The 23408-nt window shown below is 52.7% G+C and overlaps 2 protein-coding genes across 22 annotated transcripts in view; one reads left to right on the forward strand and one right to left on the reverse strand.

Annotated features, from left to right (window-relative positions):
- Window positions 1–23408, forward strand: part of LOC103306853 (zinc finger protein 436-like) — a 495746-nt gene that overhangs the window by 447263 nt on the left and 25075 nt on the right. For 3 of the 21 annotated variants that reach the window (XM_065569430.1, XM_065569432.1, XM_065569434.1), the window contains exon 1: window positions 18730–19046. The exons of 17 other annotated variants lie outside the window; for them this stretch is intronic. The gene's annotated coding sequence lies outside the window, so the exon portion shown is untranslated. Of the gene's footprint in view, window positions 1–18729; window positions 19047–21103; window positions 21617–23408 lie in introns of those variants that run through there. One more of the 21 variants, XM_042847583.2, reaches the window with a different exon arrangement.
- The window catches only part of LOC135976036 (nascent polypeptide-associated complex subunit alpha, muscle-specific form-like), a 1165876-nt gene that overhangs the window by 19608 nt on the left and 1122860 nt on the right, over window positions 1–23408 (reverse strand). The gene's annotated exons all lie outside the window — the stretch shown is intronic.

A 23408-nucleotide genomic window follows, 5' to 3' on the forward strand; every position in this document is an offset into this window, starting at 1 on the left:
AGTTACAAAGGTTCTACCATCATTGTATTGGGGAAAATCAGCCAACCTTCCAATCTGGAAACAATCCCAGCTCAGCTGGAAAATTCCTAAAACCAATTTTGCCAATAGACAGAAACAGGGATTAAAGCACAGAAAGGTTAATCTGTTTGGGATCCTCTCAAATTCCCCCTTTAGGCCTGTGACACTCATTTCCAGCCCCAACGAGTCTGATTTAGGATCAAAGCCTGATACCTAAGCACAGAGAGCTGAGAACACTGCTTCATGTGACACTTTGGGAGCTGGAGGGATAGAACATGGGGAGGAGACGCTATTGTGGCTCACTCAGAAGCCAGTGCTGTTGAGTGGCGGGAGATTCATGATGGTGATTGGAAAGGAATCCCTCTGACTCATACCATCTCCTCTGGATATCACAGACGCTGAAATGATCCTTTTTTTCTACCTTTCCTCCTGCTTTTTTGTTGCATCTCACTATATTCTAAATCAGAAAACTGGTAGAAAAAAACTACCTGCTATTCAGCACAACCACAAACAATGTCAGAACAACTGGGAATGAAATATCAGAGGGGTACCCATGTTAGTCTGTATCCACAAAAACAACAAGGAGTCTGGTGGCACCTTAAAGACTAACAGATTTATTTGGGCATAAACTTTCGTGGGTAAAAAAAAAACCCACTTCTTCAGATGCATGAGTGAAAATTACAGATACAGGCATAAATATATATTGGCACAATATATATTTATGCCTGTATCTGCAATTTTCACACCATGCAACTGTGAATAAGAATTTTGTCCCAACCAGGAAATCTGGTGACTAACATTAACTTTGCAATGTGATGCTCAGGGTTTATCAGGACTAGGAAGAGTGATGGAGATCAGGTCAGCACAAGGGAAAAGCTAACCACAACCACCGCACCTGGGTTATGTCTGCCCTGAAAAAATAGTTGTGTTTCTACACCAAGAGAGCTGATTTGAGCAACTTAATGTACAGTTCTAGTGGAGACAAGGCACAGATAGTTTTTATCTCACTGTAGCTAGTGAGGTCACCCCTCTCTTTCCCAACTCGGACTGATGGACATTTCTGCCAGGAGGGACACACATTCCCATAACTCATAAGACTAAGGAGTTGATACAAAGGATCGCAGGATTCACCCCAAAGTAAGGTGAGCTGCAAAAGGTAGAAGGCGGCAACTCACCCGAGGGGAGCTGAGGGACTGCAGTACTGGATATGGGGTAATCAACCTTAAAGACCACTATGTGGAAATTAGCTAATGTATTATAAAAAATAAACCAAAAAAAAAAAGAAACAATTTTTTTTGTCAAGTATCAGAGGGGTAGCCATGTTAGTCTGGATCTGTAAAAAGCAACAGAGAGTCCTGTGGCACCTTTAAGACTAACAGATGTGTTGGAGCATAAGCTTTCGTGGGTGAATAGCCACTTCGTCAGGAATCTTAAGCTACCCCCTCAACTTCCCCCCATTCCAGTCCTGCTCCCCTCTGTCTCATCCCCTCCAGACCCTGTCCCTCTCCCCAACCCTCCCCAGCCCAGCCCCATTGTCTCCCCCGCCCCACTCTACACAGCTCTCTCTACCCTGTCCCATTCATGCTCCCCTCAGCCCCTACCCTACTCCCTCCATCCCAGTCTTGTCCCATCCCCCTCAGCCTCCCCCGACTCCCCCAGTCCCAGTCCTGTCCCCCTCAGTTCCTCCACCCTGCTTCCCCCGATCCATCCCCACACACCAACTGACTCCCTCGACCTCCCTCCCCCCAATCCCACTGCCCGGACCCACCCCCGTCCCACTCAGGACATGCAGGAAAAAGAAGCAATGGGCTTAAAGTGTAGCAAGGGAGATTTAGGTTAGACATTAGGAAAAACTTCCTAACTGTAAAGGTAATTAAGCACTGGACAAATTACCCAGAGAGGTTATGGAATAGCAGTCATTGGAGTTTTTTAAGAGGTTAGACAAACACCTGTCAAGGATGGTCTAGTGTTGTTATTACTCAGTCCTGCCTCAGTGCAGGGGTTTGACTAGATGACCTGTTGATGTCCCTTCCAGTCCTACATTTTTGTGATTCACACTGAATTGCCTTGTGCCACTGTCTAGTAGTAGTGGCCAGGGCCGGCTTTATGCCGATTCAGCCGATTCGGATGAATTGGGCCCCGCGCCAAGAGGGCCCCACGCTGCAGCTCTCCACCCCGCCCTCAGCTCACTTCCCCCTCCTCCCCTCCCCTGAACGCTCCGCCCCCTCCCCTGCTTCCCGCGAATGATTCGCGGGAAGTCTGAAAAGAAGCAGGGGCGGGCAGGCAGCACCAGGTAAGCTGGGGTGGTGGGGGCGCGAGAAGGGCTCCGGGGAGGTGCGGCCCGTTCCCGCCGAGCACGCAGGCCCCAGCGGCTCTGGCCCAGCTTGGCTCCAGCCTGGCCCCCGCGGCGTGGCGTGGCTCGGGTCCGGCTTGGCCCCCGCGGCGTGGCCCGGCTCCGGCTCGGCTCGGCCCCTGCGGCGCGGCCCGGCTCCGGCTCGGCTTGGCCCCCGCGGCGCGGCACGGCTTGGGTCGGCTCCGGCCCGGCCCCCGCGGCGCGGCTCGGGTCGGCTCCGGCCCGGCCCCCGCGGCACGGCGCGGCTCGGGTTGGCTCCGGCCCGGCCTCCGCGGCGCGGTGCGGCTTGGGTCGGCTCCGGCCCGGCCCCCGCGGCGCGGCGTGGCTTGGGTCGGCTCCGGCCCAGCCCCCGCGGCACGGCGCAGCTCGGGTCGGCTCCGGCCCGGCCTCCGCGGCGCGGTGCGGCTCGGGTCGGCTCCGGCCCGGTCCCCGCGGCGTGGCTCGGCTCCGGCCCGGCCCGGTCCCCACGGCGCGGCCCCCGCGGCGCGGCTCGGGTCTGGCCCGGCGCAGCGCGGCCCCCGCGGCGCGTCTCCGGCTCGGACCCAAGCCCGGCAACCCCGGCCGGAGCGCGGCTCAATTCCTGGGGGTGGGGCTTGCAGCAAGTTTAGAGCATAGCAATTTTAAAGCTCTGCATGTTCAGACCAACTGAGCTGAAAATTGTTATCTACAGTATTCAAAACTATTAAGATGTGGGCTGACATAAAATCAGCATGAATTGCTCAACAATATTAATGGAATCAGCATTGCGGTGAGACCAGGTGATCACCGGATCCCTTCTGGCTTTATAATCTCAGAACTAGGTACATCAATTCACATGCAAAATTCTCATTGAATTCAATAGGTGTCCTTGCCCTGTGGCTTGTGGTGCAGGGGCCGTACAACCCCTTTCGCAGCTTCCTAGGGCCCCCTCTCGCAGTTTCCTAGGGCCCCCTCTCATGGCTCTGTGCACCTGTGTCTGTCGTTGTCGTCCTCTCCCCCTTCTCCCACTTGCCCAATGTGTCCTGATATTTCACTCTTGCGATTTGGTCACCCTATGACTGTGACGGGTTGGATCACAGAAACCCCCTTGGGAGCTGCCACTAGATGTGCAAAGACTACCCCTGCTTCTCTTTTCCCTGCCAGCTCAGGACTTCAGCACCCTGTCTTGCTGAGCCAGACACTTCCGTCTGGCTCCAGACACAGATCCAGGGTCTGAATCACTTGTCCCAAAGCTGCAAGTGTACCTGAAAACAGCTCACCGATGTGTGCTTGTTTTTAGCACTCAGATGCCCAACCCCCAATGGGGTCTAAACCCAGATAAATCCGTTTTACCCTGTTCGCCCCCTATAACACTGATAGAGAGATATGCACAGTTGTTTGCTCCCCCAGGTATTAATACATACTCTGAGTGAATTACTAAATAGAAAGTGATTTTATTAAATACAGACAGTAGGATTTAAGTGGCTCAAAGTAGTAACAGACAGAACAAAGTAAGTCACCAAGCAAAATAAAATAAAATGCGCAAATCTATATCTAATCAAACTGAATACAGATAATCTCACCCTCAGAGATGCTTTAGTAAGTTTTTCTCAGACTGGACACCTTCCAGGCCTGGGCACAATTCTTTCCCCTGGTACAGCTCTTGTTGCAGCTCAGGTGATAGCTAGGGGATTCTTCATGATTACTCCTCCCTCTCTCTGTTCTCTTCCCCCCTTTATATATCTTTTGCATAAGGCGGGAACTCTTTGTCTCTCTGGGTTTCCACCCCCCCTCACTGGAAAAGCACCAGGTTAAAGATGGATTCCAGTTCAGGTGACATGATCACATGTCACTGCAAGACTTCATTACTCACTTGCCAGCACACACATATACAGGAAGACTCACAGGTAAATACAGCCATCTGCAGACAATGGGAGTCATCAAGATTCCAAACCATCATTAATGGCCCCACCACTTTACACAATTACAATAGGCCCTCAGAGTTACATTTTATATTTCTAGTTTTAGATACAAGAGTGGTACATTTACACAAATCAGATGATCATACTCAGTAGCTTATAAGCTTTGTAATGATACCTTACAAGAGAACTTTTGCATGAAGCATATCCCAGTTACGTTACATTCACTTATTACCGTATTTTCTCTAAAACTATTTCAGTTACATTATATTGACTTATTATCAAGTTTTATAAAACCATATAGACTGCACAACGTCACAATGACACCTCCACCCTCCAGACACACAAAGGGCAAACCCCACTGGGGCCCAGCCCTCTTCCACTCCTGAATCCCCCAGTTTGCTCCCTGGGCAGATCATGGCAGGAGCTGAGGGCAGCCGCTTCACTGCTGTACAGGCAGCTCCCAGCCCTCCCTCAGGGACATTCACAACCAGGGAGCACATTCCTGTGAAATCCGAAGCTCCCGGGACATTTGTACAGAGTCACTTCCCTGCCCAACCCCCAGCACTTTCCCTGAGGTCTCTGGCTCAGTGGTGGGTGTTGGCAGAGCCCGGGGCGACTGTAGGGGGCTAGTTCCAGCCACTGGAGAAAGTCTCTCCCCTTGGCTGGGCACCGAAGGAGCTTTAACGAAGGTCTCTCCATGGCACAGACCCTGCTGGGGCAGAGGAGCTGCTCGGCCCAGCGTTCCCAGATCACACTGGAGGCAGCAGCCTGTGACCCAAGAAACTCAAACCCAACACTTTGAGTGGAAAGTGAGAGAGAGCAGCCTCCCTTCCGTCAGCAACAGCCAGCCCCCCGGTGACAGTAACTAATGAAACCACCTCCCTCATGTTAATCCAGAGTCACGCCTTGTCCTTATTGCAGTGTCAGTCCAGACACTGGAGTCAATGAGACCAGAAATGTGGTATAGGAGGGAGGAGCCAAAATCCTTTAAAACATGTCATGGGGGATCCCCCCTTTCCCACCACCGCTGCTCCCCACATCTGGGGCAAGGACTCAGGGCGATTGCCAACCACAGTTTGGGTAGGGCTGTAGGGTTTGGAACAAGTGTTAATAACATCCTACAGGGACATCTTACAACTTCACATATAACGTTGCCACACACCGTTTATCAGGACAATAATGGCCAGCAAATTATGAGTTTTCCAATGGCCCCTCACAAGGCATAATTTGTACCATGAATATTGCAATCGGGTGTAGGGTGTGGACACAGGGCTACGTTCTGTCACACCCCCCCCCCCCCCGTGCCATCCATTCACACAGGCCCAGGCCAACGCTGCTTTAACAGGAGAGGGGAGGGGATGGATGGAGGAGCCAAAAAAGTCAACAAATTCCTATATCCCGTCCCTGGCAAATAACGATCCCAGGGACCCAGCTCAGCGCCGGGGGAAAGACCCCTCATGGGGACGGTCTGTCCTGGGTTCTGGGCACTTGTCTGGCACAGGCAGTGTCAGCATGTGAGGGGTTAATACAGGAAGGGGAGAGAGGCGGGGGCTGCTCTGGGCACTGCCTGAGGGAGCAGGGACCCGGCCATGCACAGCGCAGCCCGGGAGGGGAGGAAACCCCTCACCCCGCACTGGGGACAGGGAAAGTCAGTGAGGGCCCAGCCCAGGGTCCTGTCAGCAGCTGGGAGACACCGTACCCCAGACAGCGAGCGGGAGGCCCCTGTTTTTTATAGAATCAAAGGCCTGGAAGGGACCTCGAGAGGTCGTCTAGTCCAGTCCTCTGCCCTCGTGGCAGGGCTAAGTATTATCTAGACCATCCCTGAGAGATGTTTGTCCAGCCGGCTCTTAAACATCCCCAATGATGGAGACTCCACAACCTCCCTGGGCAATTTACCCCAGCGCTGAACCCCCAACAGTGTTTCCTCCTGTCCGACCTAAACCACCCTGGCTGCCATTTAACCCCGTTGCTTCTGGTCCTGTCCGCAGAGGTTCAGGGGAACGATTCTTCCCCCTCCTCCTTGTAACAACCTTTTATGTACTTGAAAACTGTTCTATGTCCCCTCACAGTCTCTTCTCTTCTCATCTGCAGCGAATGTGAAGCAAGTCACTTTGATCTGCAAACATGCTGCCGTTAAGGGATAAAACGGGGAGGAGGGAGGAGACGCAGGGCGTTACTGGATATAACGAGGCCGGGGGAGGGGACGCGGGGCCGGTAACGGATACAATGGGGGGCGGACGCAAGGCCATTACTGGATCTAACGAGGCAGGAGGGCGACGCGGGACGGGGGGGGGACGGGACACATCGCCGTTACTGGATATAACAGGGGGAAACGCGGGGCCGTTACTGGATATAACAGGCGGGATGCAGGGCTGGTGACGGATATAATGGGGGGGACGGACGCGGGGGCCGTTATAGGATATAACGGGGGCAGAGGGGGGAGCGGCGGGTGACGGATATAACGGGGGCAGATGGAGGGGATGCGGGGCCAGTGACGGATATAATGGGTGGGGGTGGAGGGGACGCGGGGCCGGTAACGGATATAACGGGCGGGGAGGGGGACGCGGGGCCGTGACGGATATAACGGGGCGGGGGGGGACACGCGGGGCCCGGTAACGGATATAACGGGACCCGGGACCGGTGACGGATATAACGGGGCAGATGGAGGGGATGCGGGGCCAGTGACGGATATAATGGGCGGGGGTGGAGGGGACGCGGGGCCGGTAACGGATATAACGGGCGGGGAGGGGGACGCGGGGCCGGTGACGGATATAACGGGGCGGGGGGGACACGCGGGGCCGGTAACGGATATAACGGGACCCGGGACGGTGACGGATATAACGGGGCAGCGGAACGGGATGCGGGGCCGTTACTGGATATAATGGGAGGGGGACGCGGGGCCATTACTGGATATAACGGGGCGGGGTGGCGACGCGGGGCTGGTGACGGATATAACGGACGGGTGGGGGGGGGGACGTGGGGCCGGTGACGGATATAACGGGCTGGAGGGGAAGGGGACGCGGGGCCGGTGATGGATATAACTGGCGGCGGGGGGGAACGCGGGACGGTGACGGATATAATGGGGGTGGGGGGACGCAGGGCTGTTACTGGATATAACGGGGGCGGCGGGGGGAAGGGGACGCGGGGCCGTTACTGGATATAACAGGGCGGGTTGAGGGGACGCGGGGCCGGTAACGGATATAACGGGCGGGTGAGGGGGACGACATGGGGCCGGTGATGGATATAACGGGCGGGGTGGGGGATGCGGGGCCGGTGACAGATATAACCGGGCGGGGGGGGGACACGCGGGGCCGGTAACGGATATAATGGGACCCGGGACCGGTGACGGATATAACGGGGCAGGGGGACGGGATATAACGGGAGGGGGACGCGGGGCCATTACTGGATATAACTGGGCAGGGGGGGGCGACGTGGGGCCGGTGACGGATATAACGGGGCGGGGGGGGGGGAACGCGGGGCCGGTGAAGGCTATAACGGGCTGGGGGGCAGGATTAGGACCGTACACGCTCCCCGCGGGCGGTGACTGAGGCGGGCCCATACGGGCGCTGGGGACCGAGGAGCACCGGGCAGCGTCGGTACCGGGAGGGGTGGCGGAGATCCCCTCCGAGCCTGCCCCGCCCCCCGCACTCACCCGCCGTGGGACCCGGTTCTGCCCGCGCGCGGCACGGCTGGGAGCGGGGCAGCAAGCAGCGCCGCGCGTTTCCGGGAAGGGAGACGCGCGCCGGGCGGGCGGGGGCCTCGGGGCTTTTTCTGCGGCTTCGCTGCTGGGCTGGGGACGAGCGGCCCCGCCCACGGGCATGGTGGGGCGGGGTTATTGGGGAGCCCCTGTTCTGGGGTGCAGGGTGGGGGGTGGGGTCGCTGGGGAGCTCCTGTCCTGGGGTGCATGGTGGGGGGTGGGGTCGCTGTGGAGCCCCTGTCCTGGGGTGCATGGTGGGGGGTGGGGTCGCTGGGGAGCTCCTGTCCTGGGGTGCATGGTGGGGGGTGGGGTCACTGGGGAGCTCCTGTCCTGGGGTGCATGGTGGGGGGTGGGGTCGCTGGGGAGCTCCTGTCCTGGGGTGCAGGGTGGGGGGTGGGGTCGCTGTGGAGCCCCTGTCCTGGGGTGCATGGTGGGGGATGGGTTTATTGGGGACCCCATGACCTGGAGGTGTACTCTGAGGCGTAGGACCTGGCTCAGCAGGGGAGACCCCACCTGCTGGGTATACATTCTGCAGGGCTGGGGTATTGGAGACCCCATTATGGAGGGCTGCTTATTGGAGGCCCTGTTGAGATCAGGTGATGGTGGGTGCTGCAAACTACAGGGCCTGGGGTTCGGGGCAGTCTGGCTCTGAGGGTGCTGGAGTGTTGCTCAGTTAGTGACTTTTTGGTTTCCCCAGCGAGAAAATAAGTGTCAAAATGACCAGGGATAAATCTAGCAACGTTCACTGCTGATTACAGTGATATACAGAGAAATAAATCATTCATTTGTGTAGCCATCAAGTCATTCTCATCCCACTCCAACTTCCATCCCTGTAACTCTCCTTCCCTACTAACCTGCTTGGTTTATTAACACAATGAGTGTTCTACCTACTACACAGCAGCAAGAATGTGGGGCAAGAAAAGCCCTGGCTAATGTGCTGCTCTCACCAAAGTGTGCTTGGCTTTAGCAAAGTATTTAATTAGCCTCCACAAACTTCTTTTCCTCGCCTTCGTATTATAGTGAGTGGAGGGTTGGGAAATATTTTACACCTTTCAGAGGGGTGGCCCTGTTAGTCTGTATCAGCAAAAACAATGAGGAGTCCTTGTCCACATATCTATTCAAGTGACACCATCATAGGACCTAATCACATCAGCCACGCCATCCAGGGCTCATTCACCTGCACATCTACCAGTGTGATATATGCCAGCAATGCCCCTCTGCCATGTACATTGGCCAAACCGGACAGTCTCTAGGTAAAAGAATAAATGGACACAAATCTGACATCTGGAATCATAACATTCACAAACCAGTAGGAGAACACTTCAACCTCCCTAACCACTCAGTGACAGACGTTAAGGTGGCATTTTTGCAACAGAAAAGCTTCAAAAACAGACTCCATTGAGAAGCTGCTGAACTTGAATTAATATGCAAACTAGATACCATTAATTTAGGATTGAACAGAGACTGGGAATGGCTCGGTCATTACACTAATTGAATCTATTTCCCCATGTTAAAGTATCCTCACACTTTCATGTCAAGTGTCCAAAATGGGCTATCTTGATTATCACTTCAAAAGTTTTTTCTTCTGCTGCTACTGATAGCTCATCTCAATTGATTGGCCTCTGACAGTTGGTATGTGTACTTCCACCTTTTCATGTTCTCTGTATGTATAAATAGCTTCTGTCTGTGTGTTCCACTCTATGCATCTGAAGAAGTGAACTGTAGTCCACGAAAGCTTATGCTCTAATAAATTTGTTAGTCGCTAAGGTGCCACAAGTCCTCCTGTTCTTTTTGTGGATACAGACTAACACGGCTGCTACTTTGTAACTTCTCTGGATGTTTGCTACCAGGCTAGCCGTTGTTGGAGTTGTCTAGAAATGCGCAGATTCCACCTGTTCCGTTCCCCCCCCCCCCCCCCCCCCACACACACACCTCCTTCCTCCTCCAAACAAATAAACTCCAGGCTGACAAAATGTGCGCACAGGCCGATGAAGAGAATGAAAGTGAAGTTCAGAGAATTCAGAGCCAGCGATTGCAGCAAAGCCCCCTAGCAATCCCAGGTGTAGTTTGGTTTTTTTTTCTGGCTGGGAGCTGAGCCCTAGCATTTAGGGGAGGGGTGACACAAAGAATAACCTTTTCTATGGCTGGAGAGACCAAAGTGCCCCTCTTGGGCAGCATGGAATGAGTTTCACAGGAGCCTTTTCTCAAAGCGACGTCTGCTCGGGGGGGAGATAGGTTCGCTCTGCCAAGACAGCTCACCCCCCGGGGGCTAAGGGAATCTGATCAGAGCCCTGGAGGGGCAGTCAAATGCCAGTTTAAGAAGTAGGGGGGACTACAGCCCTGCCCGTGTAACCTGGACAGCCATGAAACCCCTTGCTAGCCCCCTACCAGCTGAGAGACACCAATGGAGCTGGTAATGGAGCTGGTTCCTTCAACTCCTTTGCGAGAGATGGACAGGGTTGGTGCTGTGAGAGCCGGATTTGCGGGCAATCCTGTCGGTGTATGCCAACAACACGTTCCTCGTGTTCCAGGACCCAGGTGATCTGGCAGGGGTGGAGGCTTGCCAAGCCATCTGTTTGGCAGCCTCCTCCACCCGGGACAACTAGGTCAAGAGCATTGGCCTGATGGTCAGGGATGAGGGGCAGGTGAGTTCCCCCGCCCCCATGCTCTGGGGCCATCCAGTGGTGCACAGATCTGCTTCTCCATCTGGGTGTTTTGCTTTTCCACCACCAATCCTTCCCCGCTGGAGAATTGGGTTGATCTGGAGGCTGGCGTGGTTGAGTGGTTGTGGAGGTGGAAGGTGCTGCTCTGGTGCCTTTCCTTGCAGCGTGGGCACTCAATCAAATAGTCCTGTCCACGGCTTAACACCTGGAGCCTGCCCCGGGGTAGCCTGGCCCATCTCCTGAAGAAGATCCTGGAGTTCTTCTGAATGGGGCTGCACTGGGCATCCTGAACCTCCCCCAGAGGTGGACGGACAGGGCCCGCTCTGCCTTCGCAGTCAGGTCCATGTCTTCCTCTTCCAGGCCCTGCACAGATTACTTTATGGTGCATAGTCCAAGGGCTCGGATACAGCGGGCAGCTCCTCGATCTCCATCCAACAGGTCTCCCATGAGACTTCTCTGAGCTGCTGGCCTTTTAACAGTACCTCCTCAGGACCTGGAGGCTAGACTCAGCAGCCAGGTGCTGGCAGGCCACCGGGGTGGGGGCGGGAGACCACTGAGACGGGATCTCCTGGGACTGTGGGACCCTTGCGTCCCCTTAACCCTCCCAGCCTGGGCTGTCTCTCACAATACTTTGCTAGTGCCAAGCAGCAAACCCCTCCAGGTGCTGTTATCACTCAGTACAACAGCATGTGGAGCCCCACACCCAGCTCTATTGCATGAATGCTCATAGAGCCACTCATGAATCACACAGAGAAAGGCACGGGCAAAATCCCCCAGCTCCCAGACTTGTACCTCAGGAATATACCATCTTGCACTGCTCAAGATAAGCAATGCAAGTATATTAATTGGTTCAATGGAAAGTGGATATACACCAGCCTTTGTAAACCTGAGCAGTTTTGCTACATGCATCAGGCAAACTCACTGATAAAGATAAACAGTAAAACAAGTTTAGTGACTACAACAGATAGATTTTAAGTGATTATAAGTGCTAGGCAAAAAGTCAGAGTGGTTACCAAAAGAAAAGAAAATATAAGCCAGCATTCTAAACTCTCAACCCAATTAGACTGGATAACATCTAGATTAAGCAGTTTTTCTCACCCCCACTGGATATTGCAGTTCTTAATATACAGGTTTGTCCCTTAAACGTGGGGCAGTCTCCTCTGTTGGAGTCTTCAGTTTTCTGAGTGTCCTTGTTGCTAGTTGCAGCATAGGTGGGGAAGGAGAAAAGTTCAAGCACGGGGCCCCTGTATTCTGTCTTATATCCTCAGTCCATGTGCTTGGAGAACGCAAGTCAAGGAATGTCTGGTGGGTATTGCTGAGTCACCAGGCAAGGTTGAGCAATTCCCCTGGTGTGGCCCTGTGCAGGTGAGTCATTGCATTGTAGCTCTCTTGCTGGATGTTGGCTGTTGATGGTTGTTCAACACACGCCCGGACGTTGGTTATCCCCCTGGTTATTGTCTTTGGGGAACTAGTATCTGGGCGCTTCCCAAACCCACAGCATATTTTAGTAAAAACCACACAACACAATTCTTATAATTTCATATGCATTGATGATATACATATTTAGATAGAACAATGGCTTCCAGCAGATCATAACCTTTCCCCTGATACCTCACATGGCATGCTTTATCTGCAATATCACAATAAATGAGGAATATGGGGGTTACAGGGCACACCCCCGAGGTATAGAGTGTTACAACCACCCATGATTCAGTCAGGATCCAGTTGAGCTTGATCAAACACTCCGCAGAAGTGTACAGCACCTGGAGACAGCCCAAAAAATGGGGCCCAAAGCCGAACACCTGTAGAGGGTGTCTGTGATATATCTGTGATCCATCCTATTGAACTTCTCCTGGTCCAGGGACAGGAGGGCAAATGACAGCCCATCCCTATTCCCTAGGTGGAGGAGGTCCCAGACCAGATAGAGGTTGTCAAAGAGGGTACAGCCCGGGACGGTGTAGGTCTGGTCAGGATGGATCACATTCACCAGCAAGGACTCCAGCTGAGGAAGATGGCTTTTGCCATCTTGAATACGGCATGCAGATGTGTTTGCCCCATCTCAGAAAAGATATACAGGAACTCCTCACTTAAAGTCGTCCTGGTTAAAGTTGTTTCGTTGTTACGTTGTTACGTTGCTGATCAATTAGGGATCGTGCTCGTTTAAAGTTGTGCAATGCTCCCTCATAACGTCGTTTGGCAGCCACCTACTTTTTCCACTGCTTGCAGGAAGAGCAGCCCATTGCAGCTAGCTGGTGGGGGCTTGGAACCAGGGTGGACCAGCAGCTCCCCATCAGCTCCCCACTCCCCTAAATTCCCTGTGTAGCAGCTGCCCAGCAGGCTAGCAATTGCCGGCAGTTCAGGTGTTCCTCCCCCCACTGCCATGTGCTGCTCCTGCCCTCTGCCTTGGAGCTGCTCCCCGAGCCTCCTGCTTGCTGTGTGTGTGTGTGTGGGGGGGGGAAGGTGGCTAATGTCAGGGTGTCCCCCTCCCTCCTACTCCTGCATCCTGCTTACCCCATCTCCATAGAGCAGGGGAGACACACGCCAGGGCTCAGGAGGGAGGGAGCTTCCTGGCAGCACCTGTGTCTCAGCTTACTGATTAACTTAACAAGGCAGTGTACTAAAGAGTGGGGTCAGCGCACTTAAAAGGGAAATGCACATCTCTCTCCCACACACAGGGTGTGTGTTTCTGTCTCTGTCTCTGTTTGCTGTGCTGTCTCCCCTCCCTCCATTCGTGCTGCCTTGTAGAGTGTGAGGTGAGGCTACATTCACAACAATGTGTTGACCCTTGAGGGCTCAGCCGAATGCCAGTTCATCATTTAGCAGTAAGGCATTCCCTGGGAAATATCCCTCCCTCTGACTCCACCACCTCAACCAAGCTTCACTATCATCATCACTGTGTATAGTATTAAATTGTTTGTTTAAAACTTTTATATATATAGTCTTTTGTCTGGCAAAAAAAATAATTCCCTGGAACGTAAGCCTCCCATTTATAGATTCATAGATTCATAGATTCTAGGACTGGAAGGGACCTCGGGAGGTCATCGAGTCCAGTCCCCTGCCCACATGGCAGGACCAAATACTGTCTAGACCATCCCTGATAGACATTTATCTAACCTACTCTTAAATATCTCCAGAGATGGAGATTCCACAACCTCCCTAGGCAATTTATTCCAGTGTTTAACCACCATGACAGTTAGGAACTTTTTCCTAATGTCCAACCTAGACCTCCCTTGCTGCAGTTTAAACCCATTGCTTCTTGTTCTATCCTTAGAGGCTAAGGTGAACAAGTTTTTTCCCTCCTCCTTATGACACCCTTTTAAATACCTGAAAACTGCTATCATGGCCCCTCTCAGTCTTCTCTTTTCCAAACTAAACAAACCCAATTCTTTCAGCCTTCCTTCATAGGTCATGTTCTCAAGACCTTTAATCATTCTTGTTGCTCTTCTCTGGACCCTTTACATTACATTAATTCTTATGGGGAAATTGGATTCGCTTAACATCGTTTTGCTTAAAGTCGCATTTTTCAGGAACATAACTACAACGTTAAGTGAGGAGTTCCTGTATTGGAATTGGGAAAGGTTCAGAAAAGGGCAACAAAAATGATTAGGGGTATGGAACGGCTGCCATATGAGGAGAGATTAATAAGACTGGGACTTTTCAGCTTGGAAAAGAGACGAATAAGCGAGGATATGATAGAGGTTTATAAAATCATGACTGGTGTGGAGAAAGTAAATAAGGAAGTGTTATTTACTCCTTCTTATAACACAAGCACTAGGTTTCAGAGTTGCAGCCATGTTAGTCTGTATTCACAAAAAGAACAGGAGTACTTGTGGCACCTTAGAGACTAACAAATTTATTTGAGCATAAGCTTTCACGGGCTACAGCCCACTTCATCGGATGCATGCAGTGGAAAATACAGTAGGAAGATATATATACACAGAGAACAAGCACTAGGGGTCACCAAATGAAATTAATGGGCAGAAGATTTAAAACAAACAAAAGGAAGTATTTTTTTCACACAGCGCACATTCAACCTGTGGAACTCCTTGCCAGAGGATGTTGTGAAGGCCAAGACTATAACAGGGTTCAAAAAAGACCTAGATAAGTTCATGGAGGATAGGTCCATCAATGGCCAGATGGGCAGGGATGGTGTCCCTAGCCTCTGTTTGCCAGAAGCTGGGAATGGGCGACCGACAGGGGATGGATCACTTGATGATTCTCCGTTCTGTTCATTCCTTCTGGGGCACTTGGCACTGGCCACTGTCAGAAGACAGGATACTGGGCTAGATGGACCTTTGGTCTGACCCAATATGGCTGTTCTTATGTTCTTATGCTATGATCTTATAGTCCTTGCTGTGGAGAGAGGCTGGGCACCAATTCTGAAGGTTGCAGAGATCCCCTGTCTTAGGCAGCAGGGCGAGTGCAGCTTGCCTGCGTGACGGGGGAGCGCCTCGCTCCCTAAGGACTGGCCCCAGACAGTGATGAGGTCTGGGCCGACACTGTCCCAGAACAGGCAGTAGAACTCTATGGTCAGCCTGTCGATGCCTGGGGATTTGCTAGTGGAAAGTTTCCGAGAACATGGCTGGAGAGAAAGGCAGCTCCAGACAGTCCCCGTTGCCCGCACTGACCGTAGGCAGTCCATCCCACAAGACACCGCAAGCATCGGCGTCAGTCAGCTATGGGGAGAAAAGGATGGCATAGAAGGCCCTGGCCCTTCACTGCATCTTCACTGGATCCGTGAGAGTGGTGCCGCTCTCCACCAGGAAGCAGGTGACATGCTTTTTGGCTCCCGTCTTTTTCTCCAGGAGCCACAGTCCATCTCCAGAAGGAGGTGGATGCGGGATTGAATGTGGGACTGGTTGTCGAGGGCCCGGATCGCCTCCCGCGTCTCCTGGCAGGCTCTGCAGAGGTATGGCTCCCCAGTCCTGGTGGCCAGATGCTTCTCCAGCTCTAGGATCTCCCGCTCCAATTGCTCTGTCGCCGCATCCCTCGTCCACCTTCATCCCCCACCCAGGGGTAGTCACAGCAGAAGGGCCAGGCACATCCCATCAGCTCTGTGTCCTCCACCTGGACATAGGTGAAAGTGGGGGAGTTGTCTGGGTGGTGGTCGCGCCAACTATCCACCATGGAGTGATGGTCAGCAATCTCCTGGAGGATGTCCACAGTGGCTGGACACCTCTTGGTCCCGAGGCTGCCCTTTGCATCCAGGATGATACTGAAATCCCTGCCCGGGACCAGGCACTTTTGAGGGTCCAGAGTGCTGAGGAAAGTGGATGCCTGCCCAAAGAAGTGCACCCACTCAAGGCTTGGCATCAGGGCATTGTTGCCTGATTTTAGGAGATTCATGTGATGGGTGGAGGGATAGCTCAGTGGTTTGCGCATTGCCCTGCTAAACCCAGGGTTGTGAGTTCAATTCTTGAGGGGGCCACTTAGGGATCTGGGGCAAACTCAGTACTTGGTCCTGCTAGTGAAGACAAGGGGTTGGACTCAATGACCTTTCAGGGTCCCTTCCAGTTCTAGGAGATGGGATATCTCCATTTATTTATATAATGTGGGTTACTGGCTCGCCAATTCACCTGATCAGAAGATAATAAGGTTCTGGTCCCAGAATCGGGCTACACAGTTTGTAAGGACCCTCAGGACCCTCACACTAAGAACAAAATACAGCCTTAAAGACCTTTACTGAGATAAATGGAACAGTAATCAAATGGAAAATAATCAATCAGAATTACAGAGGCAATACTATTGTTCTAGAGGTTCATGTGGTATTATGTACTATAAAGCTTTCTAGATTAACATACTCACACTCTTCCTTGATAACCTGGCGGTGAGAGACAGAGTACCAGCCTTACCTCTGGCATGCCAAGAGAGTCCAATGGTCCAGGTTCCTCAATTCTTGAGTGGGAGGTGAAGAGCTCAGGAGAGGTTAGAAAACTAAGAGTGATAGAAAGACGACAGATGCTAACTTAAGAGTTTGATTCAACTAACTAACTTAAGAACTAAGAATTAAGAAACTACGAACGACAAAACTACGAACTAACTTATAGAGCCAAGTATCAGAGGGGTAGCCGTGTTAGTCTGGATCTGTAAAAAGCAACAGAGAGTCCTGTGGCACCTTTAAGACTTACAGATGTATTGGAGCATAAGCTTTTGTGGGTGAATACCCACTTCGTCAGACGCATGTAATGGAAATTTCCAGGGGCAGGTATAAATATGCAGGCAAGAATCAGTCTGGAGATAACGAGGTTAGTTCAATCAGGAAGGGTGCACTATGTGCCCTCCTTCCATGGCCAAAGTTAATTTCCTCACTCACAAAATATCAGGGCACTCTTATGTCTACACTTACCGTGAGGGGTAACGCGAGAGAGCTGATGGTGGAGATCAGCTTCCCCAGGTGGGAAGCAGGGGAAGGGCGAGATGGAAGTGAGAACCATCCGCATGTCCAGGTCCTCCAAAGGGTGTAGAGGCTGCCCACCGACAAACCCTTCTCCACCGCCTCTTGGGAGGCAGCCTCCGATGCCAGGAAGAAGACGACCTTCCTGTACATCTTGGAGGCCGGTACAATGGCTGGGTCCCCACCACCCTCACCAATGCCCGCAGGTCTCTATGAGGAAGAGGCAGACTCTAGGAGGCAATGGAAACCATGTTTCCTGGTCAGGGTGGAGAAGGGCCCTCGGCCTCCGGGGATGGTGGTAAAGGAGGCCGTGGAGGCACTTGGGGAGGTGGGTGGAGGGGCAGCATCCGCCGGGGTGTACGCTCTGGGGCTGGTGAGGAGGGGATGACAGGGAGAGGGGGGCTGTGGCTGGTGGCAGGGCCACAGCAGCAGGAGCAGCCATGACAGTGGGAGGTTGCGTCTTCCGAGGGGCTTTTGCCGTTTTCCCCTCCCCTGGCCCTTCCTGCCGGCCGAGGGGCTCCCTCGAGGGTGCTGTGGCAGCCTGGGCCCACTGCTGCTGGTGCCCTGATGGTTACCATGGTAGCTGTGGAGGCGGATGGGGGAGAAAGCCAAGGCAAGGTGACTACGGTGGCTAGGGGTCCCCCTCCCTCAGTCTCTCCCTCTTCCCCCCTCACCAGCGAAGTCCCGGGAGTGGAAGCGTCGTGCATGGCCGAGTCGGGGTCCACCACTGGGGACAAGTGGTGGGAACAGCCACCGGAAGGGAAGGTAGGAACAAGGCAAAAGGAAGTGAACCCACTCCTCCCCACGAGGCTGGGGGGTGGCAGGGGAGGGCACAATCAGACCTAGGGGGGTTGCCAAGAGAGGCAAGGAGGGTGAGGGGCACAACTAGTGTTACCACCTTTGAAATGCAAAAATACCAGCTCCACCCCTAGCCCCTTCCTGCAGTTGCTTCGTCCTTCCCACTTGGTTGGGGCTTGGGCGGGCCGACGGGACTCGGGGTGGTTGGCGCTGGGGCCGGGGCTGTGCCACCGCCCATGGGGGCCTGCCCAGAGCTCCGGGGCTGGGGGTGCTCGGGGCTGGGGGTGCCACAGAAGGGGGGTGCTCTGGGCTGGGCTCATGGGGGAGCAGAGGGGAAGGGCGAGGGGTGGGACCTCAGGCAGAAGGGGAAGGGCCGTGGGGGGGCTAGCCTCCCTCCCCCAGAAGGCCGGTTCACTGGCCACCCATGGTGGGCAGCTCCCTGTGTTTCCAACTGTTTTGATCTGTCCCTTAAACTGTGGGAAACATGACACAAACTTTGACCTTTCTCTCCCCCTGCCCGGCTCACCGTGGGAATAACGCAGACCTTTAGACCCAGGTAAAAAATAGGGTGACCAGATGTCCTGATTTTATAGGGACAGTCCCAATATTTGGGGCTGTGTCTTATATAGGTGCCTATTACCTCCCCCCTACTACCTCTCCCAGTTTTTCACACTTCGGGTCTGGTCACCCTTGTAAAAAAGAACCTGGCCGATGACATGATTTTACTGCCAACTGGCAAATCCATAGAAAAACCGACCCGGCCGCACACAACGGGGTGTCCCGGGGCTCCTACCAAGGCCTGGCCCTGCCCCGGCGGGTTCCTCGTCTGTGTGTGTGTTGGGGGGGGGGGGGGGGTTGGGACACGCGGGGGGACTCGGGCACCCCAGCTGGATCGCTCCCCCCAGCAGGATCGGGCCCTGCCCGTGGGAACAGGCCCAGCTGCTGCCCGGGTCAGTCCCGTGCAGGGCGGCGGGACTCGCGGACCCCCAGGGAGCCGGGGTGGGGCCGGGCCGACCGGGGCCAGCCCCTGCCCAGTGAGGGCTGCGTGGGGGTGGAGGACACACAGGCCGGGCTGGGGCTGGGCAGGGGGGCGGGCTGCAGGGAGAACAAAGGGGCCAGGCGCCGTGTGAACACAAAGGGGCTGGGATCTGCCCGGGAGCCGGAGCAGCTGCTGCTCCCCCCATGGGGTCTGTGCTGGGGGGAGACCTTCATTAACCCCTCCCCCCTGGGCCGGAGACTGCAGGTGAGTCCGAAGGACCCCGGGGGAGAAATGCTGGGGGAGGGGCAGGAAAGTGACTCTCTGCACCGGGGGGCTCAGATCTGTAGCTTCCCCCGCCCCCGGGGGAACCTGCTCCGGGTTGTTACAAGCGAGATCGGAGCTAGTTAATGGCACTGGAGCCGCTGCTCCAAGCCCCTGTCGGGGTCTGCTCCGGGGGTGTCGTGGGGGGAGATCGAGAGCGGGCCCCAGTGGGGCGTCCCCGGGGTGGCGGGGTCAGGAAGGGAGGGAGGGAAAATGAGCTAGAAATGGAGGGAGGTGAAGACAGCCCAGACCTCCCCACCACACACACACACACACACACTATCTGTGCAGGCAGGAGATTCCAGGAGGGTCCCTGATTTGCCGCTTCCCTGTCAAATCCTGATCAAATTCTCCTCAGTTCTTCCCCTTATGGCATAACTCTCACATCGGGATGTAAAATCCCCCCTTTCTCTCAAGTGACTGGCCCTTTTCCCCATTCGCCTCCTCACAAATTACCCCATTTCCCCCTCGGATTCTCAATTAAAAATCTCCTCTGCTTTGGGATATTTTCCCACTCACTTTATCTGTGGGGAAATTGTCTTTTTTTTAGGTGGGAAATTGGTATCCTGAGCCCGCCCCTAACTGGGCAGGAGGTTAGTGGGTGCAGCTTGGGGGAGCCCTGAGACACTGGGAGGGTGGGAGTTGGGGCCGTGTTGGTCCCAAGACAAGGCGGGTGAGGTCATCGCTTTTCTTGGACCAACTTGCCTCTCTCACCAACGGAAGTTGGTCCAATAAAAGCAATGATTTCACCCACCTCGTGGCTACCATGGGGCTGCCTCTGCGTGGGAAGGGGGTGCTCCTTCCCTGCCACCAACAGGGCCTGGAAGGGACAGGGCTTAATTTGTAATGAAAGGGGTGCCGGAGGGCTCAAGCAATTATTTTACTTTCATAACTGACACGGCAAGCCCAGGAGAGCCGGGGCTCTGAACTGCCAGGCCCAGAGGTGCCGGGGCTCAGGCCTGGAAAGTCCTGACACAAATTAAGCACTGGATACAGGCAATGTCCCCAGGGTGGTAACCAGTATTAGTGACTGGTCCCCAGTGGCCCAGTGCAGCTCCCCACAGCCACCAGCCTGTCACCTGCCCATCTCCAACTGCTGCCCCCTCCGCGCTGCCAAGGAGCCTTCCTGCCCCTTGTCCTCTCCATTGTCCTCTTAAAGCAGCTTTGCAAAGGGCTCCCTGCTGCCGTGTGGATAGTGCTTTAGGGGTGCGGGGGAGAAACCGTTATGTTCTGGTGGTTTATTGAACATTCATATACAATCCCGTCCAACTTTCCCCTCTTGTTGTTTCATATGGATATAAAATCCCCTCAGATCTTGCTTTTCCCCCCCTTCTCGTATCATCAACTATTTAGTTTCAGACCCGTTTTCTCATATTTTTTTCAAAGATTGATATAAAATATTCTAAAATGTTGCCCCATTTTCTTCCTAGTTATCTATGACTGTTTTAATATGCCTTGAGATTTTCCCTGTCTCTCTAGTTATAAAATATTAACATAAAAATAATATGTTTTTTTAAAATCCTCCAATTTTGCCCTTTTTTCAAATTCTTGAATATTGATATAAAATCCTTGCAAGTGTTGCGCCTTTTCTATTTATAAAATATCGAGAAGAAATTAACTCAAATGTTACCTCTACTTATTGACTATTGATATAAAATCCCTCTCACTTTCCCCACTTTCCTTTCTAATTTGTGAAAATTGATCCAAAAATTCCTCAGATTTCCTCCCTTTTCTCTTTAATTGATCTCAAATCCCCGAGTTTACCTTTTTCCCTGTAATTATCAAATGTGAATTAAAAATCTTCTCAGGTTTGGAGTTGTTCCCCTTGTCTTTTAACTGCAGCAACTTCTTTTTTTGGAGGAAACCTTTTACCCTGAGTCAGTCTCCATAGTGGAGGTTACAGGGGGTTAAATTCTCAAATGAGCAACTTCCCCCTGTCACTGGTGTCTGAGAATTGCAACATACTGTATTAACCCCTCACATTCCCATCACTGATTTCACCAGTGGGTCTATGGTGATCGTTATTTGCCAGTGACAGGTATGGAATTGATAACTTTCTATCCGTTTGTCCAATACAGGTACAAACCCACCACAGATCTTGCTTCTCTTCCCCCTTTCAAAACTACAGGAACACCACGTTTTGGAAGGAAAACTGTGTCCCTGACCCCTCCCGCTATTGATGGGGAGCGAGGGAGCAGGTGGGAAGTGGGTTACCTATCTCCCCCCCCTCCAAAGATCTGTTGAAAAGGATTCTGACCTCATCCCTCCTGAGCCATGTTTCTGCAGGAGCTGGTCCAGCCATTGGAGAGGGAACGACCCTGGAAGGGAATTTTCCCAGCGAGAGGGGAAGGAGAAGGAACAGGGGGGAAAGGAGATAGAAGGGAAAAGAGGAGAGAGAGAGACTGAAAGGGGCAGTGGAAAAAATAAGTGGGGAGAGAAATTCCCAGATCTCTGACCTGCCCAGACACACTTATTGCAACATCCCTGGGCAAATTTACTTTCCTGTGGACAAGGTGAGGAGCAGAGAGAGGAAAAGCTCATTTCTGATTGTCCCTATTCCCCCTGCTGGGGGGTGGTGCCTCGGGGACAATGTCGGGGGAATCCCCCTAAGTGATTCCTTGGGTTCTGCTCTTTTCTAGCATTTGGGCCAGACTCAGAGCCTGTGTTACTGGGAGGGTTTAAAAATGTCTCGGTGGGTTTAGTCCTGATGGAAGGGGCCGGGTCTGCACTGTAATAAAGAGACCAAGTGTTTTCCTAGAATAGAATCATAGAAATGTAGGGCTAGAACGAACCTTGACTGGTCATCAAGTCCAGCCCCCAAAACTAAGGCAGGATCAAGGAAACCTAAACCACCCCGATAGAGATGTCCAACCTGTTCTTAAAAACCTCCCAAGGTGAGGATCTCACAGCCTCCCTTGGTAACCTATTGTAGAGCCTTTTCAGCGGTACTGCGGCCTAGCGAGTTGCTCCCCGTTTTGTAGTTGTGCATCTGATTTTTCCTTCTGAAGTGTAGCACTTGTCTTTATTGAATTTCATCTTGTTGATTTTAGACCAATTCGTCAACATCGTTTTGAATTCTAATCCTGTCCCTCAAAGAACTTGCCACCCCTCCCACAGCTTGGTGTTTTTCTCACTTTTTATAAGCATCCAATTCATTGTCCAAGTCATTCATGAAAATACTGACTAGCACCAGACTGAGCACTGACCCCTGTAGAGCCCCACTCGATAGGACCTCCCAGTTTGACAGTGAACCATCGGTAATTACTCTGTGAGTATGGTCTTGAAACAAATGGTCTTGAAACACATTTTATTGTAATTTCATCTAGACTCCATTTCCCCTAGTTGGTTTATAAGGCTCTCGTGTGGCACTGTGTAAAAAGCCTTTACTAAAATCAAGATCAATCATGTCTAGAGCATCTCTCTTAACCATGAGGCCAGTAACCCCGCCAAAGAAGGCAATTAGGTTGTTTCGGCATGATTTGTTCTTGACAAACACATGCTGTTTATATGTTGTCACCCTGCTAGCCTCACAAATTGATTGTTTCAATAATTTGTTCCAGTATCATTCCAGGAATTGAAGTAAGGCTTGACTGGTCTTTATTTCTCCATGTCCCTTTTTGAAGATAGACGCTATATTTACCCTACTCCAGTCCTTTAGGATCTCACTTGTCCTCCATAATTTCTTGAAGATAATTGCTAATGGTTCTGAGATTGCTTCAGCTAGTTCCTTAAGTTCCCTAGGTTGAATTTCATCAGGCCCTGCTGACTTGAATACATCTAACTTCTCTAAATATTCTTTAACCAGTTCTTTCCCTATTTTTTGTTCCTTCCCCCTCAAAGTTAATAATAATTGTTTTAAGTATCTGGTCATAATTAACCTTTTCAGTGAAGACTGAAGCAAAATAGGCATTAAACATCGTAGTCTTCTTCCTGCCATCCGTCATGAGCTCTCCTTCCCTGGCAAGCAGAGGACCTAACTCTTTCCTTCGCTTTCCTCTTGCTCCAAATGTAGTCATAAAACCCATATCTTATTGTCTTTTATGTCCTCACACTAGGGGTATGTCTACACATAAACTGCTACAGGGTTTGCGAAGACAGTACCTACGCCAATGGGCAGGGTTCTCCCATTGGCATGATGCTCCACGTCCCTGAGAGACGGTAGCTAGGTTGACAGGAGAATTCTCCTGTCAACCTAGCACTGTCCACACTGTGCGTCACACAGGGGTGTGGATTTTTTCTGTTACCAGTGACAGAATTATACCAACCTAATTGCCTCGTGTAGGCCAGGCAGGCTTAGGTGTAACT

The sequence above is a fragment of the Chrysemys picta genome, chromosome 16 (genome assembly GCF_011386835.1).
Source record: "Chrysemys picta bellii isolate R12L10 chromosome 16, ASM1138683v2, whole genome shotgun sequence".
In the NCBI taxonomy this organism is placed as follows: domain Eukaryota; kingdom Metazoa; phylum Chordata; order Testudines; family Emydidae; genus Chrysemys; species Chrysemys picta.